Here is a 25,011-nt window from a genome sequence, read left to right as displayed (position 1 = left end):
GCATTTGTCAAGAGGGCTGAGAGAGCCCGAAGAAATCTCCTACGGCCACATCACCCTGAAAGCGCCCGATCTCATCTGATCTCGGAGGCTAAGCAGGGTCCGGTCTGGATAGTACCTAATTACAGGTGCCGTAGGAATCTTTTTATATTGTTGGCTTTGACCTGTTTTTTTTTCGCTTGTTTCCCAAGGTGACCATTTTAGCATCTGTCAAGAGTTTTGAGTATGTCCCGAAGCGTTCGCCTAAGGCCACATCACCCTGAAAGCGCCCGATCTCAGAGGCTAAGCAGGGTCAGGGTCAGGGTCAGATGGGAGACCGCCAGGGTCTATGTTGTTGGCGTTGACCTGTTTTTTTTCACTTTTTTCCCAAGATGACCATCTTGGCATTTGTCAAGAGGGTTGAGAGTGTCTGAATAGAACACCTATGGCCACATCACCCTGAAAGCGCACAATCTCATCTGATCTCAGAGGCCTAGCAGTGTACGGCCTGGTTAATACCTGTATGGGAGACCATCTGTGAATACCAGGTGCCGTAGGCTTCTTTTTATGTTGTTGGTGTTGACCTGTTTATTTTCGCTTGTTTCCCAAGGTGACCATCTTGGCTTTTAAAAAGAGGGTCGAGAGTGCCTAAAGAGATCACCTACGGCCCCATCACCCTGAAAACACCCGATCTTGTCTGATCTCGGAGGCTAAGCAGTGTTGGGCCTGGTTAATACCAGGATAGGAGAACGTCTGGGAATAACAGGTGCCGTAGGCTTCTTTTTATGTTATTGACCTTGACCTGTTTTTTTTTTTTCACTTGTTTCCCAAGGTGACCATCTTGGCATTTGTCAAGAGGGTTGAGAGTGCCCGAAGAGATCACCTACGGCCCCATCACCCTGAAAGCGTCCAATCTCGTCTGATCTCGGAGGCTAAACAGTGTCAGGCCTGGTTAGTAGCTGGATGGGAGACCGCCTGGGAATACCAGGTGCCATAGGCTTCTTTTTATGTTGTTGGCTTTGACCTGTTTTTTTCGCTTGTTTCTGAAGGCGACCATCTTGGCGTTTGTCAAGAGGGTTGGGCGTGTCTTGAAGAGAATGCTTACGGCCACATCACCCTGAAAGCACCTGATCTCGTCTGATTTCAGAGGCTAAGCAGTGTCAGGCCTGGTTAGTACCTGGATGGGAGACTGCCTGGGAAGACCAGGTGCCATAGAAGGATCTGGCCTGGTTAGTGTCTGGATGCCGTAGACTTCTTTTTATGTTGTTGGCTTTGACCTGTTTTTTTTAGCTTTTTTCCCAAGGTGAGCATCTTGGCCTTTGTCAAGAGGCTTCAGAGTGCCCAAAGAGAGTGCCTACGGCCAAATCACCCTGAGAGAGCCCAATCTCATCTGATCTTGGAGGCTAAGCAGCGATGGGCCTGGTTAGTACCTGGACGGGAGACAGCCTGGGAATACCAGGTGCCGTACGCTTCTCATTATGTTGTCGGCGTTGACCTGTGTTTTTTCCCTTTTTTCCCAAGGTGACCATCTTGCCATTTGTCAAGAGGGTTGAGAGTGCACAAAGAAATTGCCTACGGCCGCAACACCCTTAAAGCACCCAATCTCGTCTGGTCTCAGAGGCTAAGCAGGGTTGGGCCTGGTTTGTACCTGGATGGGAGACCGCCTGGGTTTTCCAGATGCCGCAGGCTTCTTTTTATGTTGTTGGTGTTGACCTGTTTTTTTTCGCTTGTTTCCCAAAGTGATCATCTTGGCATTTGTCAAGAGGGTAGAGAGTGCTTAAAGAGATCGCTTACAGCAGCATCACCCTGAAAGCACCCTATCTCTTCTGATCTCGGAGGCTAAGAAGGGTTGGGCCTAGTTAGTACTTGAATGGGAGACGGCCTTGGAATACCAGGTGCCGTATTCTTCTTTTCATGTTGTTGGCGTTGACCTGTTTTTTTTCGCTTGTTTCCCAGGGTGACTATCTTGGCATTTTTCAAGAGGGATGAGAGTGCCCAAAGAGATTGCCTATGGGCACATCACCCTGAAAGCACCCAATCTCCTCTGATCTCAGAGGCTAGAAAGGGTCGTGCCTTGTTAATACCTGGATGGGAGACCGCCTGGGAATACTAGGTGCTGTAGGCTTCTTTTTATGTTGTTGGCGTTGACTTGATTTTTTGTTTGCTTCCCAAGGTGACCATCTTGGCATTTGTCAAGAGGGTTGAGCGTGCCTGAAAAAAATCTACTATGGCTGCATCACCCTGAAAGAGCCCAATCTCATTTGATCTCAGAGGCTAAGCAGGGTTGGGACCTGGTTAGTACCTGGATGGGAGACCGCCTGGGATTTCTCAATGCCATAGGCTTTTTTTTTAAGTTGTTGCTTGATTCCCAAGGTGACCATCTTGGCGTTTGTCAAGAGGGTTGAAAGTGCCTGAAGGGATTGCCTACGGGCACATCACCCTGAAAGCACCCGATCTCATTTGATGTTGGAGGCTAAGAAGAGTCAGGCCTTGTTAGTACGTGGATGGGAGACCGCCTGGGAATACCAGGTGTCGTAGGCTTCTTTTTATGTTGTTGGCGTTGACCTGTTTTTTTTAGCTTGTTTCCCAAGGTCACCATCTTGGTGTTTGTCAAGAGGGTTGAGGGTGCCTGAAGAGATTGCCTATGGCCACATCACTCTGAAAGCACCCAATCTTGTCTGATCTTGGAGGCTAAGAATAGTCAGGCCTGGTTAGTACCTGGATGGGAGACCACCTGGGAATACCAGTTATTGTAGGCTTCTTTTTATGTTGTTGGCGTTGATTCGTTTGTTTTTTTCCGCTTGTTTCCCAAGGTGACCATCTTGGCATTTGTCAAGAGGGTTGAGAGGTGCCCAAAGAGATCGCTTACAGCTGCATCACCCTGAAAAAGCCCTAGCTCTTCTTATCTCTGAGGCTAAGAAGGGTTGGGCCTAGTTAGTACCTGGATGGGAGATGGCGTTGGAATACTAGGTGCCGTATTCTTCTTTTTATGTTGTTGACATTGACCTGTCTTTTTTCGCTTGTATCTCAAGTTGACTATCTTGGCATTTGTCAAGAGGGTTGAGAGTGCCCAAAGAGATTGCATATGGGCACATAACCCTGAAAGCGCCCGATCTCCTCTGATCTCAGAGGCTAAACAGGGTTGGGCCTTGCTAGTACCTGGATTGGAGACAACCTGGGAATACTAGGTGCTGTAGGCTTCTTTTTATGTTGTTGGCGTTGACTTGTTTTTGTTTTGTTTGTTTACCAAGGTGACCATCTTGGTGTTTGTCAAGAGGGTTGAGAGTGCCTGAAGAGCTTGCCTATGGCCACATAACCCTGAAAGCACCAGATCTCGTCTGATCTCAGAGACTAAACAGGGTCGGGCCTTGTTAATACCTGGATGAGAGACCACCTGGGAATACTAGGTGCTGTAGACTTCTTTTTATGTTGTTGGTGTTGACTTGTTTTTTTTTTGTTTCTTTCCCAAGGTGACCATCTTGGCGTTTGTCAAGAGAGTTGAGAGTGCCTGAAGTTATTGGCTACGGCCACATCCCCCTGAATCTGTTCCATCTCGTCTGATCTTGGAGGCTAAGCAGGGTCGGGCCTGGTTAATGCCTGGATGGGAGACCGCCTGGGAATACCAGGTGTCGTAGGCTTCTTTTTTTTTTTCAAATATAATTTTTTCTACAAACAGGGGAAGACGGTCCCCCGAGTACATAATGCAACAGAGAAATACAGAGCAAAAAGCAGCTGAACAATACTTGATACAGGTATATTCGCAACTGTGAGTCTGCCTTCCATCAATCATAATGATTCAAAGCACGGATAAAGTACTGTACCAAGATCCAGGGTCACACAAACCCCAGGTCCCTCCGGCATAATCCATCCAGAGGGGGGGGGTGGGGCCGTCATTCCCAATTTTCCACTTTTTCCAAAAGAGAGAGTGGGTGGAGGGGGTGAGAGATAGGGGAGGAAGGAAGAAAAGAGAAGGGGTGAAAGATCAGGAAAGGAGAAGAGGGGACGAGACACAATGGCAGCCACTGTCCAAGGGGCCAGTCAAGGAAAGCTCAGAGCATTAAGGTGATAGCAGGCGACATCCTTCCAGCGAGAATATAAAGGTATTCCAGATGTCCCAGGTTTGTTTAAAAAGTTCTTGTTTACCTTGTGATGTGAGGATCAAGTCCTCCATTTTTTTTAATGTCCTCTATTTTCCTAAGCCAGTGAGTAATGAAAGGGGGGGAACATTTTTTCCAATAGAGAGGGATGCAGGATTTCGCCGCATTTATCACATGCCGTAAAATTTATTTTTTTGTACTTCTTAATGGGAATCTGTCAATGGTGCAAGAGAAAAAATGCAGCCTCTTCCGGGATGGAGAAGTCTGTGAATTTTTGTGTTATGCATCGGATCTCTGTCCAGAAGTCCACCAAGCTGGGGCAGGACCAAAAAATGTGGATCAACGTGCCCTCTTCTTCTCCACACCTCCAGCATATGTTCGAGGAAGAGGGGAATTATTTATGCAGCTTTGATGGTGTCAAATACCACCTGGTGAGAAGTTTAAAATTTGTCTCCTGTATCTTCGTGCACAGCGAGGTTTTGAGAGCCAAAGTGATAATGCGTTGTCTCTGTGCTGGGGAAAACGAGCAATTAAGGTCCTTTTCCCAGTTGGACAGGCAGGTTAAGTGTGGGTGATCTGTTTGAGAGAGAATGTGGACCAAAGGGCCTTCGCTCCTGCATAGAGTCTCAAACTCCGTCTGAGGGCATGCGAAAGTTTGAGTATTGGGGATGGAATGGAAAAAATGATGTTGTTGCGCCGCTCTCCAAAAAGGCATTTGAAAAAGCCCTGTCGGATCTGTTAGGGTTGAGAAAGAAGGTCATTTTCCATCAATGACGAATTTAGACGCATGGTCTAGGTTGGAAATTCTAAGTGGGTCCCCGGTTCCAAGTTCGGATGGCCACGTATAGGGAATAGGGGGGAAGTCAAAGACGTGAGTGTGTTTTGGGTAGCGATCAGGTGACTGACTTTCAATGAAGCCCCTATAGTGGGATGTGACGTCAATTCTGTGGGTAAATCCTTATAGCACCACATGGTGCTTCTTAGCGGAATTTGGGAGTGAGATTGTCCTAGTAGCACCCAGAGCTTAGAAAGTTTGTTTCCATTCCAGTCCAATACACGCCCCAGATGGGAGGCCAGGTAGTAGCATCGCAAGTCAGGGAGAACCAACCCTCCCTGTTGTTTAGACAATGTCAGCTGTGACCACTTAAGTCTGGGATTTTTGTGGGCCCAGTTAAATTGAGTGAGCAGGGATTGAGCTTGCTTAAAAAACGGGACTGGAATCTGGATCGGGAGAGCTTGGAAAAGATAGGTAAATTTAGGGAGTATGTTCATTTTAATGAGATTGCATCTCCTGAACCAGGAATGGAGGCCAGAATGCCACCCGTGAAGCAAACTGCGGATCTTAGTGACAAGGGGTGGGGGGAAGTTCAACATAAACGTACGCGCGTTGTCCTGTGGAATGTAAGTACCTAAGTACTTAAGGGCTGTATGGGTCCATTTAAATCGAAAATTGGACTACAAGTCTAGTAACGTTTGCGGGCGGACTTCGACCCCCATGGCCTCTGATTTCAAGAAGTATCCCGTATATCTGGAATTCCCGAAGGAGATTTGGCAAGGAAACTCTGGGATTCGTCAACGAGAACAGCATGTCATCTACGTAGGCAGATTTCAATAGTACCGATTTGGAGTCGCGTTATGTCTGAGTTTTGTCGAATTGTGGAGAGAAAGGGTTCCAATGACAGTGCGAATAACTGGGGCGACAGGGGGCAACCCTGTCTGGTCCCATTCCCGATGTCAAGGGGAGATGAGAGCACCCCATTCGCTTTGAGTTGAGCTGAAGGGCGTGAGTATATCTTACTTATCCATGCCAACATCCGTTCACTCAGACCTATATGGCGAAGGACCGAGAACATGAATGTCCATTTGACCCGATCAAAAGCCTTCTCGGCATCAGTACTCACGAAAAGACAAGGGGTCCCAGATGACTTTGCTTTATGGACCAGGGTAAGCACCTTAATGGTGTTGTCCCTATCTTCCCTGGTGGGAATAAAACCTAACTGGTCAATATGTATAAGGGACTGCAAGTGCTGTGCCAATCACGTGGCGAGGATTTTAGAGAATCGTTTTAGGACCGAATTTAGGAGGGAAATGGGTCTGTAGCTCCCACATAGGCCCGGGTCTTTGCCCTCCTTAGGTATCAACGAGATGTGGGCTCTAAGGGTATGCTCAGGAAAATCCCCATTCAAGCTCAGAGTATTCAATAAATTCACCAAGCGCGGGCCGAGAATAGGGAGGAAGGTCTTATAGTATTGTGCGGTATATCCGTCAGGGCCCGGAGCCTTACCCACCTTCGGAGGTCCCACGGCCATCTGGACTTCTTCCAGTGTGATCGGGTTGGTAGACCAGAACCGGTTACATATCTGTCTATATTGTCCTGTCCGGACCCTGAATCGGGCAGGTTGTAGAGATCAGAGTAGCATTTTTCAAAGACTTTGGCTATTTGGGTTGGGGTAGAGCCCCTCTGGCCATTCTCATCTATCAACTGTTGTATGTAAGAGGCAGATTTCCACTCCTTTACTGACCTGGCAAAGATTTTTCTGCATTTGTCCCCTGATTCCTACATCAGTTTACGACAAAACTGGAGTACTGCTTTCGCTTTATAATGGAGTAGGTCAGTAATCTGGGTACGGAGTGTCCCCAATTCAATCTCTAAGGTCCGTGAGGGGGCATGTTTATGTTTCGCTTCCACAGAGGCAAGTTCACAAAACAGATTAGCAATTTGTTCCTTCCGTGTTCGTTTGATGCGTGCCCCGTGCCTGATAAGTACCCTGCGGAGTACTGACTTGTGAGCCTCCCAAATTATCCCCGGGTCGCAGTCCTGCATTTAGTTTTCTTGGAAATAAAGGTCCAATTCCCTGGTCACATCTGCTAAAACTTCCGGTATCTGGAGGAGGCTCTCATTAAGGTGCCAGAATAGAGTCCTAGGTGAGGGGTTCCTAGAGAGGGTGTAGGTAAGGGCTACAGGAGCGTGGTCAGACCAAGTAATATGGCCGATGGAGGAAGAGCTCACCAAGTGCAGTTGGTCATGTGGAATCAAGAAGAAGTCTATCCTCAAGTATGATTTGTGAGGGGAAGAGCAAAAAGAGTAGTCCCTTTCCCCGGAGTGTTGCAGACACCAGATATCAACTAATTGGTCATTCAGTAAGCACTTAGTAATCCGCTTTCTAGAGTAAATGAGGAGCGAGGAGCAAGAGGCAGAAGTGTCAACCGATGGCGAAAGGGGACATTAAAGTCCCCACCTAATATCAACTGGCCCTCCCGAAAGTCACATCATCTGTGCAGGGTAGTTCTGAGGAATGTGTCTTGGTGATCATTGGGAGCGTACACAGTGGCAAATGTAAAAAGGAGCTCTCCAATGTGGCCCCTAAGAAAAAGATATCGGCCCCCAGGGTCCACCAGAGAATCCTGGAGAACCGAGGGGAGCCTGCTAGAGATCAGAATGGAGATTCCCTTGGTCTTAGAGGAGGGGTTAGTAGAGTGGTAGACCTTAGCGAAGGATCTTGACCGTAGAAAGGGGAGGCTAGTATTTTTAAAATGTGTTTCTTGTATAAAGGCCACATCAGTACAGGAAGTCTTCAGTTCTCACAGGAGGATCCACCGTTTTTCAGAGGAGTTCAGTCCCTTAACGTTTAGAGAGGTGACCTTGACTGAGTCTGCCATCGCTCCTCGGGGAGGGGAAGGGGGACGTCCGAGAAAAGCAAAGAAAGTTGAACCAAGGTAGGTATTGGGTAGGTAATGGATGGAGGGAACTAAGGGGGAAAAAGGAAGGGCAAATGGAAGGAAAGGTAAGGGGAAAAAGAGGCCGGGCACCTCAACCCCAGGGGGAGAGGGAAATTAAGGGTTGTCCGCACTCAACAGTACAGGAATTGTATACTAAAACAGCACAATTATGCTATAGCGTTTACCAGATGTACACTGGGTTTAAAGCGCCGTCCTACTTGGGTTGGTGGGTAGACAGGTCGGAGAGGGAGCCCCCGGATCCCAGTCCCCCCAGTCCCGGCAGTGGTAAATGTCCCGTCTGATACCGGTATGCAAATAAAAGACAATCAGTAACATCATAGAACCAAAAAACAATAGTATAATTAAAACAGAGGTAGAGCATAGAACTGTCAGCACTGAGGGGTCTCCTCAGCTCGCCCTAAATGTAGGCATGCACGAGGGAGCCCGTCACAACAGAAAAGGCATCACAGAATGGGATCCACCACCCCCCGTCCCATACCCCAAAAGTACATGCAGCCCCCGAACAAATGTATTTCTCTCTTTGGCAGATTGTCCTCTTCTTACCCCCTCTCCTCCATCCACGCCCCGGGGGAAAAGGGGGAGGGAAGGGGGGAAAAGAGGGGGGTAAGGGGGGAAAGGGGGAGTGAAAGGGGGGAGGGAAGGGGGGAGGGAAGGGAAGGAGGTAAGGGAGGGAAGGGGGGAGGGAAGGAGGGGCAGCAAAGGAGAGGGGACAAACATGCGGAAAGGTCAAGTCCTTTAGCGTGCTCACACCAGCAACCACCCGGACCCCATAAGTTTCAACTCCTCCCCTCCATGGTCACCACATGAAGATGAAAGAGGAGCAGCCCTGGTCGGTGCATGGAGAATCCGGCAGGCAAGGGGCTGGGGCCACCATCCCTCCATCCAACGGGAGACTTCACCCGAGCAGCAGTTCTGGGGCCCGCCAATTAGTGTCTCTCCTGCATCACCATCGGGGGCTGTGTAGAGCATCCAGAGGGAGGCTGGGACCGCCAAAACAGTAAGGGGTAAATCCTCCAGGGGGGTCCAGAGTCAAACTGGAGGGAAGCAGTGTCTCGCACCAATAGGCTCAATAAATAAGTCATCCAGGGTGTCCCCGAAAGCTGCAGAAGGCAATCTCGGCAAAGAGTAGGTGGGGGCCAGAGGGGGGGACGAGGGGCGCAACCAGGGAGAGGGGACACATATGCGGGAATGTCAAGCCCTTCCAGTACAGCGCACTAGGTATCACTCAGACCCCCCAAAGTGCAACTCCCCCCTCTAAGGTCAAGACTCCAGAAGGGAAGATGAGCCGCCCTGGTCTGTACATGAAAGAACCTGCTGCCAAGGGGTTGGGGCCATCATCCCTTCCTCCAATGGGAGATGCCACCTGTCAAGTGGTGCCCCTCCGACAATGTCGTCGGGGTATATGTGGAGCATCCAGGGGGAGGCAGGGACCACCCAAACAGTGAGGGGTAACGCCTCCAATGGGGACCGGTGTCAGACAGGAGGATAGCGGTGTCTTGTACAAGTTGGTTAATTAGACAAGTCATCCAGTATGTTCCTGTGAGCAGCGGAAGGAAAGGTCGGTAAGGATTATGAATGGGTGGGGGCCAGGGAGTGCATAAAACTGCCACCAGATGACCGGGGCAGAGAGGGCAAGGGGATGAAAGTCAGATCTGGTAGGTGGGGGGGGGGGGTGAGGAGTCTCACTCATATTACTCACGTTGGCCATCCCTTGAAGCTGAGCTCTCTGCATACCCAGGATGTTCTTCTGTATAATCTAGCCTATCTGTATACATTAGCCAGTCTTTTGTACACATTAGCCTCTCTGTATCAACTAGCCGGTCTTCTGTATACACTAGTCCGTCCCTAGCTTGTCTTTTATACACATAGTCTCTCGGTATACCCCGCCTTTCTGTATACATCTTTATACCCTAGCCTCTATGTATAATCTTGCCTCTCATTATACCCCAGCCTGTATTCTGTTTACCCAATTTTGTCTTTTATATAAACTAGCCTGTCTACTGTATAACTTAGCTTCTCATTATACCCCGGCCTCACTGTCAGCTTGTCTCTGTACACTAGCCTCTCTGTTTTCCCTAGTCTCTCTGTTTAAAATAGCCTCTCTGTATACACTAGTCTGTCCGTATACTTTAGCAAGTCTGCACACACTAGCCTCTTTGTGTAAAACAGCCTCTCCCTCAGTATAACCTCGCCTCCATCTCTGCATATCCAGTACGTTCTTCTGTATAATCTAGCCTGTCTTTTGTACACATTAGCCTCTCTGTATAAACTAGCTGGTCTTCTGTATACACTATTCCGTCTGTATACACTAGCAAGTCTGTGTAACTCGGTCTCTCTCCCTAGAAAACACCAACCCTGACCCTGACAGAGGAGGAGGGTTTAATAGTCCCTCAGACTCCTCCCACAAATACGGGCTGGCCTGCGGCCAGCCTTCGCACTTGTAATCGGAGTCTTCAAGTGGGAAATGCGATATTACTTAACCACTTCCCACCCGGCCAATGCACATATACGGCCGGGTGGGAGCCGTCTACTTCTGATAGGACGTTCAGGAATGTCAATCAGGGCTCTGTGATTGGCCCTCCTGATCACATGACGGCCGTGTCCAATCACGGCCGTCATGTGATGTAAACAAACAGCCGGTTGCTAGGCAATCGGCTCCTCCTCTCCTCACACAGAAGTCATCGCTGAGGAGAGGAGAGTAGATTGCTGCAGCCGGCTGATGATCAGTGAGTATGAGCTGTTTTTTACAGCTTTTTACTCACTGATCTTCAGTCTAGTGTAAACACACAACACACCACACAGTGTAAACACAGTCCCCACATATGTCCCCATAACACACATGTCCCCAAAAAATAAAAACACATGTCCCTAATAATAAAAACATGTCCCCCACATATGTCCCACTAAAATCACTTGTCCCAATGATTATGTGCACACATATGTACGTGATCACCTGCACACATATGTACATGATCATTTGCGTACATATGTCCGTGATCACACAAACCAATTATTATACACTTAACAGATTTTTTTTTACCAAAAACATGTAGCAGAATACATTTTGGCTTAAATTTATGACAAAATTTGATTTTATTGGATTTCTTTTAAAATAGAAAAAAGAAAATATTGTTTTTTTTCCAAATTTCCGCTTTTTTGCGCTTATATCGCAAAAAATAAAAAACGGAGTCGTGAATAAAAACCACCAAAATAAATCTCTATTTGTGCGAACAAAATGATAAAAATTTCATTTGGGTACAGTGTAGCATGACCGCGCAATTGTCACTGAAAGCGCTAGAGCGATGAAAGCTGAAAATTGGGCTGGGAAAGAAGGGGGCGAAAGTGCCCTGTATTGTAGTGGTTAAGAACCAAGGCCTGAGGTGTGCCATGGCCTGGATGGTCAGTATGCTTGAAAAGAGGGCAAAAAGACACAAGTATAGGTGGAAAAGGAAAGGTAAAGATCCCATCCATAAAATGACATATGCCCAAATGCCAACTGTAAGTTACCGCTGTGAGAGTAGAACCCACCGACTCTTGACCTGAAGATGAGAAGGAACCCCTTAAGAGCCTGCAAGCTACGCAAACCCAAATGAATGTCCCGTGAAGGATAGGATGAGCCTGATGCCCAAGGTAACCCAGACATGAGAATGAACTTCTTGTGAATGAGAGGATACGTGGGGAAAAGGGAGCAAGGGCTGACCCGAAGAACCCTACAAGAAGATGGCTGAGCAGACTGAAAAAACCCAACACAAGACTGCCTGGGGTATACAGTGAGGCTATTATAATTGGAATGAGGCTGGGGTAATAAGATTGGCTTGGGTATACGGCGAGGTAGACCCTAGAAAAGAAACAGAAATCAGAAAAGTAAAACAAGGTAATACAGATAGGCTAATGTTATTCCCCTGAGCCTGGTGTATACAGAAGAATGGCTAGTGTATACAGAGAGGCTAGTGTGTACAGATGACAAGCTATTGTTTACAGATAGGCTTGTGTATACAGAAGAGAGTCTGGGGAATTCAGTGAGGCTAGTGTATGCAGAGAGGCTTGGACACCGAGACTATTGTAAAAAGAAGGCAGGCTAGTGTATATAGGTTACGGGCACGTGTATACAGAAGACAGAGAGGCTAGTCTATATAGAGGGACTGGTGTACACAGAAAGATTAATGTATACAGAAAGGCTAGCGTGTACAGAAGACATGACTTTATTTTTTGCTAATGCAACTACATCTAAATCATGTAAAGAGTTACAGTGCTTTTTTCATATTTGGTGCTGTTAAAAGGTCAGTAGTGTGTTGTCAGTGGTGATATCAATGTGACAGTTAATGTAGAGAACTACATATATAAAAAATAGAACAAAAGAGTGCTAAGTTTATTTTGTTAAGTCATTGACTGATAGACGTTAAGTAATTGGCCGTTATTGGTTTGGCAGTACATGGTTTATTTTGATGTAAGATAGTTTTATTCTCTACCTATAGCCGAGTTTTAGACGACTTTATTATTAGCATTAGTCGCATTAATCATATTTATTATGCAGAGTGTAAGTATTGTAGTGAGACGATATTGCTTTTGAAAGATTTGTATTATTATACATAGCATTGTTAGTAGACCAATAGGACAATTTACATGGCTTAATATTGCAGAGCGTAATTTAACAGGAAAGAAATCCAAAGCGTTAGTTGCAGTAGCTTCATAAAACTGAGAAATCGTTGCATTACTCTAAATGTAAAAGTTGTTCCGGTAGCACTGAGAAGACTGATATTAGATGAGTGATCTACCCATTCCGTTTACTATTGCAGAGAGATACCGGTTAAATGTTAATATCTTAATATTTATTGCTGCGTGTAAGGTAGAAATGAGATGGTTTTGTGTGAGTTGGTTTACCAGGATATAGAGATCGTAATCTGGTTATTCTAATAATAAATATAGCAAAATAACACAGATTAATATTGAGACAGTATATACAAGTCGAGTTTAAGTGGAAATACAGGAAATGACAGCAACGACGTGTGTAGGTTTTTATCAATCGGGTTCATTACGTGTCTTTAATAATGTAGTAAATATACCCCAAATATAGCATAAGGATAAGAAAGGAAAATAACTGGCAGAGGATGACATGGCAAAAAGACAAACTGCATTAGAAATGTGAATGTGAATTAGAGATGAAATGTCAATCCCCATTGGTAACCATTAATAAAGTTAACACGGCTACGTACAGCAAAGTTTGAGCTAAGCAGCTAAATATTCCTTTATATTGCAGAGCTTAAGTATTGCAGTTGAAAAGAGATCGGAAGCGTTTTTTGCAGTAGCTTCAAAATGACTGAGAAATCATTTCATTACTCTAAATGAAAAAGTTATCCCGGTAGCACTGAGTGGACTGATATTAGATGAGTTATCGTTGTAATACAAATTCAGTTTCCTATAGCAGAGAGATACCAGCTAAATGTAAGAAGAGCAATTGAACTGTTCACATCGGTAGCATTGCATTACTCTTAATATGTGAAGCGTGTAAAGAAGCAAAAGATGGTTTTGTATTATCCTAAAAGTAGCAGTATACGTAATAAAGGTGGATTTAGACATAGCAAACCCTATAATCTAATTTAGCAAAATTAGAAAGGATAATATTGAGACAGTATAAACAGGTCGAGTTTAAGTGGAAATACACAAAATATCTAGCTTACCTTTACATTGTTCAATAGAGCCTTGCAAAGTAATACCAAGTTAGAATATCGGACTAGCAATTAGATGAGATGATTGCTGTAATCATAAAATATCAGCAACTTGTCTTTAAGGATGAGAAAGTATAATAACCGGAAAAGTATGAAATTTTAAAGAGACAAATTGCATTAGAGATGTGAGATAGACATGAAATGTCAATCCCCATTGGTTACTTACATGAAACCATTAATACAGTTAACGCGGCTACATACAGCAAAGTGTGAGCTAAGCAGCTAAAGGGTATACATTATTTAAGAGTAAATTAACGTAGCTTGTAAATTCCAACGTGTAAATCGTGCCATTAATTTTGTTACGCACGAAGGCGGCTTACACTGACTTTTCTCCGTTTCCACTGGTTATCCGCATAATGTATCAGTAACCCTGAAAATTAATAGTGATAGACAGTTTACAATAGGATGTATGCTTGATGTGAATGTAAAATAGTTGCATTATGTGTTATTAATGTAATCAAACTTTATTGCTATCCTTTGCTACTGCAACCACTTTCTCGCATTTTGCTGCTTTTAAAAAATGTGTTGCCAGTGTTATGTGTTACAAATGGTTATCAGTGTGACAGTTGAAGTAATATACAAAATAGAGTCAGAAAGAGAATCCTATTGCATAGAGGTAGAGAGATGGTTGCATTATTCTTAATGTGCCGGCTTTAAAAGGTTTTAAAAAGATGGTTTTGTGTGAATTTTGCTTTAACGTAAAATTAGCTGTAGACATTATATCTATGGTTACGTTTACAATGATTTAGAGATAGTAATCTCTATAATATAATAATAATAAGTATATTGAGGCAGTAAATATAAATACAGATAAAGTGAATACACAAAAGGGATCAAGAGATTGTTGCAAAGTAATATCCTCATTAAGGCCGATTGTCGGAATAGCAACATAACACGAAATATGAGCACGGCTAAAATACAGAAAAACAGTACATTATTTAGGAGTACAGTAGAATATAGTATAAATTATTTAAGATTAAATTGACTTAGCCTGAAAAAATCTAAGTTTAAATCGTTGAGTAAATCGTTGAGTAAATCGTAAATTTATCAGCTAAGTTAACTCTGAGATTATGATTAATTTGACAATTCCATTACGCGGTCCATTTCCACTGGTATAATCATAATGTAATATCAGTAATTGCTATCAGTAAATGTTAAAATTTTAGACAGTTTACATTAGGATGTGGAATTGATATGGATTTAAAAGCGGAACATTAATTTTCTGAAGCATATGGCAGAAAGACGGCTTACACTGCTTTTCTCACATTTTTCTGCGGTAAAAAGAAATGTTTTGTCACTGTGTTTTAACTGTGCAATGATCCTAGTGCAGAGAGATACTCAGTTAATGTCAGAGATACTCGGTTAATGTCAGAAAAGCAATAAAACTTTTTACATCGTTAGCGAGCGATAGTTACATTACTCATAATATGTGCAGCATGTCTGGTAGCAAATGGATGGTTTTGTGAACATTTTGCATTACCGTACAATTAGCGGTAGACCTCGCCGACTGTATACACCAGACTCTCTGAATACACTAAACCCTCTGTATACCACATCCTGTCTTCTGTATACACTAGACTGTAAAAATTAGCTAGAATACACCAGCCTGTCTTCTGTACCCACTAGACACTCTGTATACACTACCCAGTCTTCTGTATACACTGTCAGCTTTGATGTATACCCAAGCCTGTCTTCTGTATATGCACTGTCCTTTCTGTATACACTCGACTCTCTCTATACACGAATCTCTCTATATACACTAACATCTTTGTATATACTAGCCTCTCTTTAAACTAGCCTCTCTGTGTACCCCAGCCTCACTGTTTACTCTAGCATCTCTGTATACTCAAGCCTATCTGCATGCACGAGTCTGTATTCTGTATTCACTAGCCTTTCTTCTGTATGCTGTAGTCTTCTTTATATACCAGCTTCTCTGTACACCCTTGCATCTCTGTAAACACTGTGTAAACTAGCCAGTCTTATTTATACACTCGCCGACTGTATACACTAGACTCTCTGAATACCTAGCCTATGTTCTGAATACACTAGCCCGTCTTCGGTCTTCTGTATGCCCTCTCTGTATAAACTAGCATCTTTCTATACCCCAAACTGTCCTCTGTAAACACTTGTCTCTCTTTATAGCCTGTTTAGCCTTTCTTCTGTACACACTAGCTTCTCTGTATACACTAACCAGGCTTCTATATAAAATAGCTTCACTGTATGCACTAGCCTCTCTGTATAATCTAGCCTCTCTTTATACCCTAGATAGTGTTCTGCATACACTAGCCTCTCCGTAGAAGCCAGCCTTTATTCTGTATTCACTAGCCTTTCTTCTGTATGCTGTAGTCTTCTATATATACTAGCTTCTCTGTACACCCTTGCATCTCTATACACCAGACTCTCTGAATACACTAAACCCTCTGTATACCACAGCCTGTCTTCTGTATACACTAGACTTTAAAAACTAGCTAGAATACACCAGCCTGTCTTCTGTATCCACTAGATTCTCTGTATACACTACCCAGGCTTCTGTATACACTGTCAGCTTGGATGTATACCCAAACCTGTCTTCTGTATACACTAGTCTCTCTATATGCACTGTCCTATCTGTATACACTCGACTCTCTCTATACACTAACATCTTTGTATATACTAGCCTCTCTTTAAACTAGCCTTTCTGTGTACCCCAGCCTCACTGTTTACTCTAGCATCTCTGTATACTCAAGCCTATCTGCATACACGAGTCTGTATTCTGTATACACTAGCCTCTCTTTAAACTAGTCTCTGTATACCCCAGAATAACTGTATACTCTAGCCTCTCAGTATACACTAGCATTTCTGTACACATCACCCTATCTGTATTCACTAGCCTCTCTGTATACCCCAGCCTGCCTCTCTCTATACACTAGCTTTTCTTCTGAATATAATAGTCTCAGTCTCTCTCTATAACCAAGCCTGTTTTCTCTATACATTAGCATGTGTCCTGTATACACTAGCCTGTCTTCTTTATTCTCTAGCCTACCTTCTGTATACCTTAGCCTCTCTGTATAAACTAGCCTTCCTTCTATATACACTGCCATTTATGAGGTAAACAAAGAGTCTAGTGTACATAAACGACAGGCTAGTGTATAAAGAGAGGATAGGGTATACAGAAGAAAGCCTAGTGTATACAGAACACAGGCTAGTACCCTGAGCCTGGGTGAGAGAGGATGAGGAGCATTAGGAGGGCTTGGTCTTTCACATCCGACCAAGCCATGATGTGGCTCAACACGTCCAGCTGCCGAAAATAAGGACAAGCGTGGGAGGCACACAACACCCACTGTAACAGTGCTAGGTTCCTGCATTACAGAAACAGAACACCAGCAATAAGGGGTATCTTCAGGTGTATACTGTGCAGGAGGCACACAACACCCACTCTAACTTCTGCACTGCCGATGCCTGTATTGCAAAAATTGAACACCAGTAATAAAGGGTAGCTTCAGGTGTGTACTGTGCAGGAGGCACATAACACCCACTGTAACAGTGCTAGGTTCCCAAGCAGTAAAGACACTGTCCCTGCCTATCGTCCTCTTTCCCTGACCGCCGCAACACACTATACAAGGCCGCTGCGCTGGCTGCCTTATATAGTGTGGGGTGTGTACTAAACCCCCTTGAGCTATAATTGGCCACAGGAATACTGCCTGTGGTCAATTGTGGCTCTCCTCTCAGAGGATGTCACATCTGTTCTTATTATATAGAACTTATTATGCTCCTCGTAAACTTTTTCAATTTGGCCGAACGGCCGGACGCAAGTTGCCCCCGGTGCGGGAACATGGGGGGAGACATGATGCACATGTTTTGGAGATGCCCGAAGTTGATCTGCTACTGGACGGAGGTGACAGGAACCATTGATCAGGTGTTTGGATCCTCCACCAGGATGGAGGCGAAGTATTGTCTCCTGGGATTAGTTGAAGGAGTTGGAAACCCGGGAAGCAGCCAGATGGCAGTTCTGAGATGCCTATTTCAGGCAAGTAAACTGATTGCCCAACCCTGCTTAGCCTCCAATGTTGGCATTGACTTGGTTTTTTTAGCTTGTTTCCCAAGATCACCATGTTGGCGTTTGTCAAGATGGTTGAGAGTGCCCAAAGAGATCGCCTATGGCCCCATCACCTTGAAAGTGCCCGATCTTGTCTGATCTCGGAGGTTAAGCATTGTCGGGCCTGATTAGTAACTGGATGGAAGACCGACTGGGAATACCAGGTGCCGTATGCTTATTTCTTGATCATACATCACGGGACACAGGATCATTACATAATGGGTTATATAGGCACCTCTGGTGATGGGACACTGGTTAACCCCCAATTAAGGAGAATTCCTTCCCTATATAACCCCTCCCATATGGGAGGCACCTAATTTTTCCCTTTGCCAGTGGTGGTTGGTCACGTAAAACATGTGCTATGAAGAAAGTTCTGTGCAGGTCCCTGCGGGGGCCTAAGGGCTACAACAAACCGGATCCATATCTCGGGCCGATATTTTGACTCCCAAGATGATATGGTACCCGGGCCTCGTCATCTGAAGAAACGAGGTTTTGCCTGTAAGTCCTCTCCTATTGGAAGACTGGGCTCTGGGAAAACCAGACTTACTGTACTATTTACATAGTGGCACGAAAGTTTCTGGCAGAGTCTTTTACAAGGTCCAGGTAGGAGGTTCTTCTGAGAAGGAACCCCCAAAAAAACCTGAAGGTTGGCACAACTCTGCCCGCCGTGATGGGTGAAGGCTGGAATCTGTCTGTTTTCAGCAATTCCTGCGGCGAGGACAGGTAAGGGAAGTTAATCCTGTATAAATTATATTATGGATTTCTTCATTGAGTAGTTGTATGTCTTACTTGGTTTCCACCACTAGGGGGAGTAAGAGCAGCCTGATGCATACTTACATGCCTTTCAGATACACACGCTCAGTGAAGCCTGGTTCTCCCAGATGACTCATGTCTCCACTGCAATCTCAGCCACAATGAATGTAATACGTAGTCTGGGGGTCCCAGACAGCTCCGATGGCAATTCCCTTCCCCCCTGGATACCGGCAGTCCTCGTGCACGCACACCAAGCACGCTTCCGTGCTAATGGAGGAGGCGGGAGTGTGTTTGCGAGCCGTGTCGTTCGGTGTGCACGGCGCTGTACTGCGCAGTTTTACAGCCCAGAGCGTCAGGGGGCTGTAAGTGGAGACACAGGAGCTGTGGGCAGTAAGCATCCCAAGGGATTGGATCCAGGCAAACCTAAGACAAACCTACTCAGCATCAGGTTGTGCAGTTTAAGCATATATATTTATTGTGAGACTTTAAGCACAACAGTGATTGCACTTTGTACTAGTACCTCTGCTTTGTAGCTTAGGACTATGTCTCCTTGTAAGAGGGTCTCAGGGGGAGATAACAAGGACACTGGTAAGTCACCGCCTAGGTCTAGGGGTTCTAAAAATGCCTGTAGGTTACCATCCCCCCCCTGCAAGACTGGAGTCAGCCTCACAGGATGAGTCAGTGCCCCTGTCAGGATTTGCAGCCTCTCCTGATATTTCAGCCCCGGTATACATCACTGAGGACTCCCTTAGGGCTACATTGGAAGGTTTTGAAGGGAGAATCATGAATTTTATTTCAGCTTCCCTGAAAGAAAGCAGGAAAAGGGGTAGATCCCCTCCCTCTGCTGAGATTCCTCTTTCAGATGACACTTCTGACAATGAGGAGAGATCCCTATCTTGGGACAGGTATCTTGAGCAGTCGGATGAATCAGAGGAAGAGGAGAGAGTCCCCTCCTCCCAGGCGCTCAGAAAACAGGTGCAGTATTATACTGAATTGGTGCATACCACATTCAGAATGCCTGCTGCTGAGATCGCTACGTCCTCTGTTTCTTCCCTGGGAGTCAGGAAAATCCCACAACCTGCCTTTTCCTTTCCAATTAATCCCTTAATGGATAAATTGTTGTATGAGGATTGGGGACATCCCGATAAACTGTTTGCTCCTCCTAAAAGGTTTTCTATGCTTTATCCTCTGGAGGAAAGTTTCACCAAGAAATGGGGGGTCCCATCTGTCGATGCGGCTGTTTCTTGCGTGAATAGAAATCTGACCTGTCCTTTGGATAATGCTCAGGTATTTAAAGATCCAACTGATAAGAAGCTGGAAACATTATTAAAAGCCTCCTTTTGGGGGGGCGTGTCCTGACCATGGAGGAGTGAGGAAGTGCTTCACCTCAGCTCCGCTCCATCGCCGCACATATCAGCTGCCCTCAGCGGGGAAATCCGATCCACATCACCGGGCTCAATGTCCCAACGATCCCGGCAGTCTTCCCGACCGCCGCAGGGTAACAAGAAGCGGCAGGGACAGCTGGATCAGTTCTTCCCGGGCCCCCACAGACAGGGCCGCGATGGACCCAATATCGACCGGGAAACTTCAGAAAGCTGGGAAATCCTCACAGCCTGCTACTGTGACGCCTTCCCAGTCAACCGGACCGTCTCCCCTGGCTTCTCCGGTGCCCTCCCCAGGATCGGTAAGCGATTCGGCCCCCCCTGCATCCCCCGGGTCCCTGGATGGCCGCTCAGAGGTCTCAGACCTCATGGGAGATGACACAATACGCCGCCATATTATGTCTCTCCCCACCAGAGAGGACCTAGAAAAGTTCACTAGCAGAGTGGAGAAGGCTTTCACCGCTGATATTGCCCAGCTTAAAGCTGATACTACACATCTGGGTCACAGAGTGGAGGCCCTGGAGGAAAAACTAGAGGAGACTCTCCCCGCTATTGCTCTGCTGCAATCTAGGTGCCAAACACAAGACCATCAGCTTGAGGTACTGCTGGGGCAATTGGATGATGTTGAAAACCGCAGCAGGAGGGCCAATATCAGGATCAGGGGGCTCCCGGAGGCTACTGGACCCAGGGATATTGTCCCCACTCTGACTGATATCTTTAGGGACATATTGGGAGTCCCAGCCACTGCTCCTATTGAAATAGACCGAGCCCACAGAGCACTGCGCCCCCCGTCTCAAGACGCTGACAATCCCAGGGATATAATCTGTAAACTTCACAAATATACTATCAAGGACCGGATTATGAAAAAAGTGCGGGGTAAGCCCTTTTATGATTTTGATGGTGCTCGACTGACTTTCTATCAGGATCTCTCGCGGCGCACCCTCATGCGGCGGAGAGCCCTTCGCCCGCTCCTTTCTGTGCTCCAGGCTGCAGGACTGTCCTACCGCTGGGGCTTCCCCTTCTCTCTGCATGTGCTTAAGGATGGCAGGCAGGTGACCCTGCGCACAAAAGACGATCTTCCACATTTTCTATCCTCTCTGGGGCTGAATCCCGTGGACTTTCTGGATTGTAGAGGACCCCCGAGCGACTTTCTTGTCCCCCCCCTTCCTCACAGATGGTCTACAGTCACACGCAAGCATCGACGGAGGGACAGACATAGTTCAACCCGCAACTCTTCAGTGGTTCCTTCTACCACCCGAGACTGATACCGAGCCTGGGCTGTGTGATAGACGGCTGATTGCGGACTTTTTCTACTATGATTGCTGGTGTCTGGGCCTCCCCCCACGGGAATTGTAAATGGGATGTTTTGACCCTGTACCCCCCCCCCCCCCCGGGTGTTCCAGGGACCTGGATGTGCCCTATGCGGCCGAAGACTGTGGCTGCCGTGGCCGCAAGAATTTTTGGTGACTTCTCTCCAGCCCTTGTTACTGTTTGACTATCAGATTAGGCCTACAGGGCGGAGAATGTTTACATTCCCAATGTTGGAAGGTGGTCTGCCACGGCGCCCCCTTTTTCTTCCCTTTGCGGGGCACCAGGGGTGGGGGGAGGGTTTTTTTTTAATGTGTTTTGGTTTCTGTTTTTATTTCCCCCTTTTCTTTTGCCATCGTAGCTACCTCCGTGACCCCCCCCCCTCCGCGGTCTGCAGTTTGCTGTGCGGCTACCGTGGCGGGGGGGCCTCTGCCAGGGATCGGCCAGACTCCACGTCCCCGAATGCAATCAGCCCACACTGGGCTTCACCCCTTTTTTCCTCCTCTTTTATTTTTTACTTTTGTTGCTTTTTTGGATCGGTTTTTCTCCCGAATTGAGGCTATTCTGCTCTCAGATGTGGTGGGCGGGGCGGGGACCTTCCTTTTCCCCCTTATTTTGGTTTACGTTCCCCACATAGGCCATCCATCCATGGGTTTAGTTCCCTGTTGGGACTTTAGGAGGGGGCTAGGAGCCCCCCCGGATAGTGGGGTGGGTCCCATCTCCCCCCAAACTGCTGCATTGTCTAATTTTGATGTAGCTGTTTTGTTTTTATGTTGTTGGTATTTTTGTACTATTTTTTTGTGTTTTTTATCTCCCTATCTCTCCCCTTTTCTTCTCCCTCTTTTTTCACTCCCCCCTTTTCCTAGGAGCCTGCTGTTGCTGCGGTCCTTACACCAGGCGGGTTGGGACGCTTGCCCAGTCCTCCACCCTCCAACTCTCCCATGTCTACACTCCAGGTAATTTCCTACAATTTACGGGGTCTCTGCTCTCCGGGGAAGAGGAACAAATTGTGGTGGGAACTTAAAAAGTTGAAGGCCCAAGTGGTCTTCCTGCAGGAAACACATTTCACCAGCCATTCCCTACCCAGGTTGCCCACCCATATGTTTAATCAGTGGTTTCACAGTAGATCTCCTAAGGCCAAGTCCAGAGGGACTGCCATAGCGTTCCATAAGACGTGCCCTTTTCAGCCAGTGGATAGCAAAATTGACCCTCAGGGCTGATTTGTTTTCCTAAAGGGCACCATAGCTGGGTGTATGTACACATTCGCCTCCTTATACGCCCCCAACTCTGATCAGCTTACCTTCCTGGACGCTACCCTTGACCTATTGACAGACTTTAAAGCCGGGTATTTAATTTTAGGCGGGGACTTTAATGTCTGCCCGGACCATCTGCTCGACACTTCGAGCACCCGACCCTCACACTCCCATGCCTTTTTCAAACACTTTCGCAAATCACTGCAGGCACACCTTTTACTTGATATCTGGAGGATTTTGCATCCCTCGGGACGAGACTTTAGCTATTACTCGTCCGTCCATGACGTATACACGCGCATAGACCATGTCTATGTTGACCGTCCCACGCTTGAGCTTCTGCAGACGGCATCCATTGGCAGCATCACCCTTTCGGACCATGCACCGGTTGGCGTGACCATTCAATTACCATCTGGTCCCCACAGGGCCTGGACGTGGAGACTGAACGAAAATCTCTTGGATGACTCTGCTGCGGTTGCCAAGGTGTCGGAGACCATCTACCACTATTTTAGGGAAAACGCCTCGGATGAGATAAGTGCGGGTGTGCTTTGGGAGGGGCACAAAGCCGTGATTAGAGGGGAACTGATATCATTGGGTTCCCAAATCAAGAAAGCACGTCAAGAGGATTTCAACAGGGTTCTGGCCGCCTTACAGGCGGCAGAACTCTCCCATAAGCAGGGGGGGAGCCCAGAGGCTAAGCAGAAGCTTTTTGAATTGCGTGACCTGTTTTTACGTTTATTAGATCGCCACACGTGTAGGCAGGCCAGGCATCTTTCACACAGGTACTATGAACATGGAAACAAATGCGGCCGTATGCTGGCCAGGGCCCTTCGCAAGAAACATGCTCAAGCTTATGTACAGAAGCTCCGTTCCCCCTCAGGTGCCGTTTGGGTCCAATCCAACAAGATTGCCTCGGGGTTCCAGGAATTTTACGCCCAACTTTATAACCTTTCCCCGGCCTCGCCCGCACACGCTCAGCCTCCCAAGTCTGCTGCCATTCAAGAATTTTTAGCGTCGGCGAGAGTCCCTACACTTACGGCGGAACAATGCGTCGACTTGAAGCGGCCGATTTCGCCGGAGGAAATTGTGCTAACGGTGAAATCCCTGCCCAAGGGCAAGAGCCCGGGATCGGATGGTTTTTCGGGTTCCTACTATAAGATCTTCCTGCCCCTCTTAACGCCACATATGTGCACCTACTTTAATTCCATCGCGGAGGGGAAGCCTATCCCAACCGAAGCACTGTTGGTACACATTACGGTGCTGCCAAAAGAGGGCAAAGATCCTACCGTCCCCCAGAGCTATCGACCGATTTCCCTTCTTAACGTCGATATTAAGATTCTAGCAAAAGTCCTGGCAAACAGACTTGGGAGTCTTATGCCCCAAATTATCCACCCAGACCAAGCAGGGTTTATTCGTGGCAGGGAGGCGAGAGATAACTCCATCAGGGCAATCCAACTCATTCATTGGGCACGTAACAGTCCTGATCCTAAACCTTGTATCGTCCTTTCGATTATGGCCTTGTACTCCACTCCGTGTGCACAGGTGAAGGTGAATGGGGTGCTTTCCTCCCGGTTCCCGATTCGAAACGGCACGAGACAGGGGTGTCCACTGTCTCCTCTCCTTTTTGCCTTGGTACTGGAACCACTGCTCTGCAGGGTGAGGGCGAACGCAGACATTAGAGGCCTGAAGGTTGGGATGACGGAGCACAAACTGTCGGCGTATGCGGACGATGTGCTCCTTTATCTCTCTGAACCCCTGATCTAGTTGCCGGTTCTGTTGAAGGAGCTGAGGACTTTTGGTGAGTTATCCAATTTCAAGATAAACCTTTCCAAATCGGAGATTTTGCCTATTCACCTCGCCCCGCCTCAAGCGGACCACCTGCAATTAGCATTCCCCTTTACCTGGGCCACGTCTTCTATTAAATACCTGGGCATCCAGTTGACCAACTGCTTTGATGCCTTATATGCCGCTAATTTCCCCCCCTTATTACATGCTATCAAGGCGGATTTGTTGCAGTGGACCAAAACCGCTTTTACGTGGTTCGGCCGCATTAATATTATTAAAATGAATATCCTGCCCCGAGTATTATTCTTTTTACAAATGATACCCATCTCCCTCCCTAAACTGTTTTTTACCCAATTGAATAGCATTCTGTCGACATTTGTGTGGAACACAAAGAAACCTAGAATAGCCATGGCCTTGCTTTAACGCTCGAAGCTGACGGGGGGTCTGGGGGTTCCGGATATCCAGAGGTACCACAGGGCTATTGTTCTACAGAGGATACTTAATTGGAAATTTCATACTAAGTCAAAAGTGTGGGTCTCTCTGTAAAAATGGCTAGCTGGGAGAGATTTGGCTTATGCGCCCTGGTTGTCCCCGGAATATAGGGGGTTATCGGTGGATGTCTCCCCGCTCACTGTACAGTCTCTTTTGATTTGGGACAAACTGAACAAGACGCTGGGCCTATCCCCCCCTGTTTCTCCGCTTGCCCCGCTGGGAGGGTTCCTATGGTTCCCGCCAGGGGAGCGGAGGGCCTTTTTTGTCCCCTGGGCAGCTGACGGGAATGCCAGTTGTGGACAGTTTCTCAGCGGTGGCCAAATGGTCAGCTATGAATCCCTGCAGACCGGGCATGCGCAGACAGCTATGAATTTTTGGCGATACAGGCAATTGCACCACTTTTTTGAAGCCCATGGCCACTTAATC

General features: G+C 46.7%; 10 pseudogenes; all 10 read left to right on the top strand.

Moving 5' to 3' along the window:
- Positions 1 to 635: 635 nt before the first annotated feature.
- On the top strand, positions 636 to 754 carry LOC143998700 (5S ribosomal RNA; annotated as a pseudogene).
- Positions 755 to 857: 103 nt separating this feature from the next.
- Positions 858 to 976, top strand: LOC143999124 (5S ribosomal RNA; annotated as a pseudogene).
- Positions 977 to 1,075: 99 nt separating this feature from the next.
- LOC143998562 (5S ribosomal RNA) lies at positions 1,076 to 1,194 on the top strand (annotated as a pseudogene).
- A 134-nt stretch (positions 1,195 to 1,328) lies between these two features.
- On the top strand, positions 1,329 to 1,447 carry LOC143998528 (5S ribosomal RNA; annotated as a pseudogene).
- Positions 1,448 to 2,398: 951 nt separating this feature from the next.
- On the top strand, positions 2,399 to 2,517 carry LOC143999441 (5S ribosomal RNA; annotated as a pseudogene).
- Positions 2,518 to 2,616: 99 nt separating this feature from the next.
- LOC143998850 (5S ribosomal RNA) lies at positions 2,617 to 2,735 on the top strand (annotated as a pseudogene).
- Positions 2,736 to 3,057: 322 nt separating this feature from the next.
- LOC143998980 (5S ribosomal RNA) lies at positions 3,058 to 3,176 on the top strand (annotated as a pseudogene).
- Positions 3,177 to 3,276: 100 nt separating this feature from the next.
- On the top strand, positions 3,277 to 3,395 carry LOC143999330 (5S ribosomal RNA; annotated as a pseudogene).
- A 100-nt stretch (positions 3,396 to 3,495) lies between these two features.
- LOC143999422 (5S ribosomal RNA) lies at positions 3,496 to 3,614 on the top strand (annotated as a pseudogene).
- Positions 3,615 to 17,672: 14,058 nt separating this feature from the next.
- Positions 17,673 to 17,791, top strand: LOC143998940 (5S ribosomal RNA; annotated as a pseudogene).
- The last annotated feature ends 7,220 nt before the right edge of the window (positions 17,792 to 25,011 follow it).

The sequence above is a fragment of the Lithobates pipiens genome, unplaced genomic scaffold (assembly GCF_037356315.1).
Source record: "Lithobates pipiens isolate NorthernLeopardFrog02 unplaced genomic scaffold, aLitPip1_a1.2 Scaffold_19, whole genome shotgun sequence".
Taxonomy (NCBI): Eukaryota; Metazoa; Chordata; class Amphibia; order Anura; family Ranidae; genus Lithobates; species Lithobates pipiens.
This window is presented reverse-complemented; position numbering and strand designations above follow the sequence as displayed.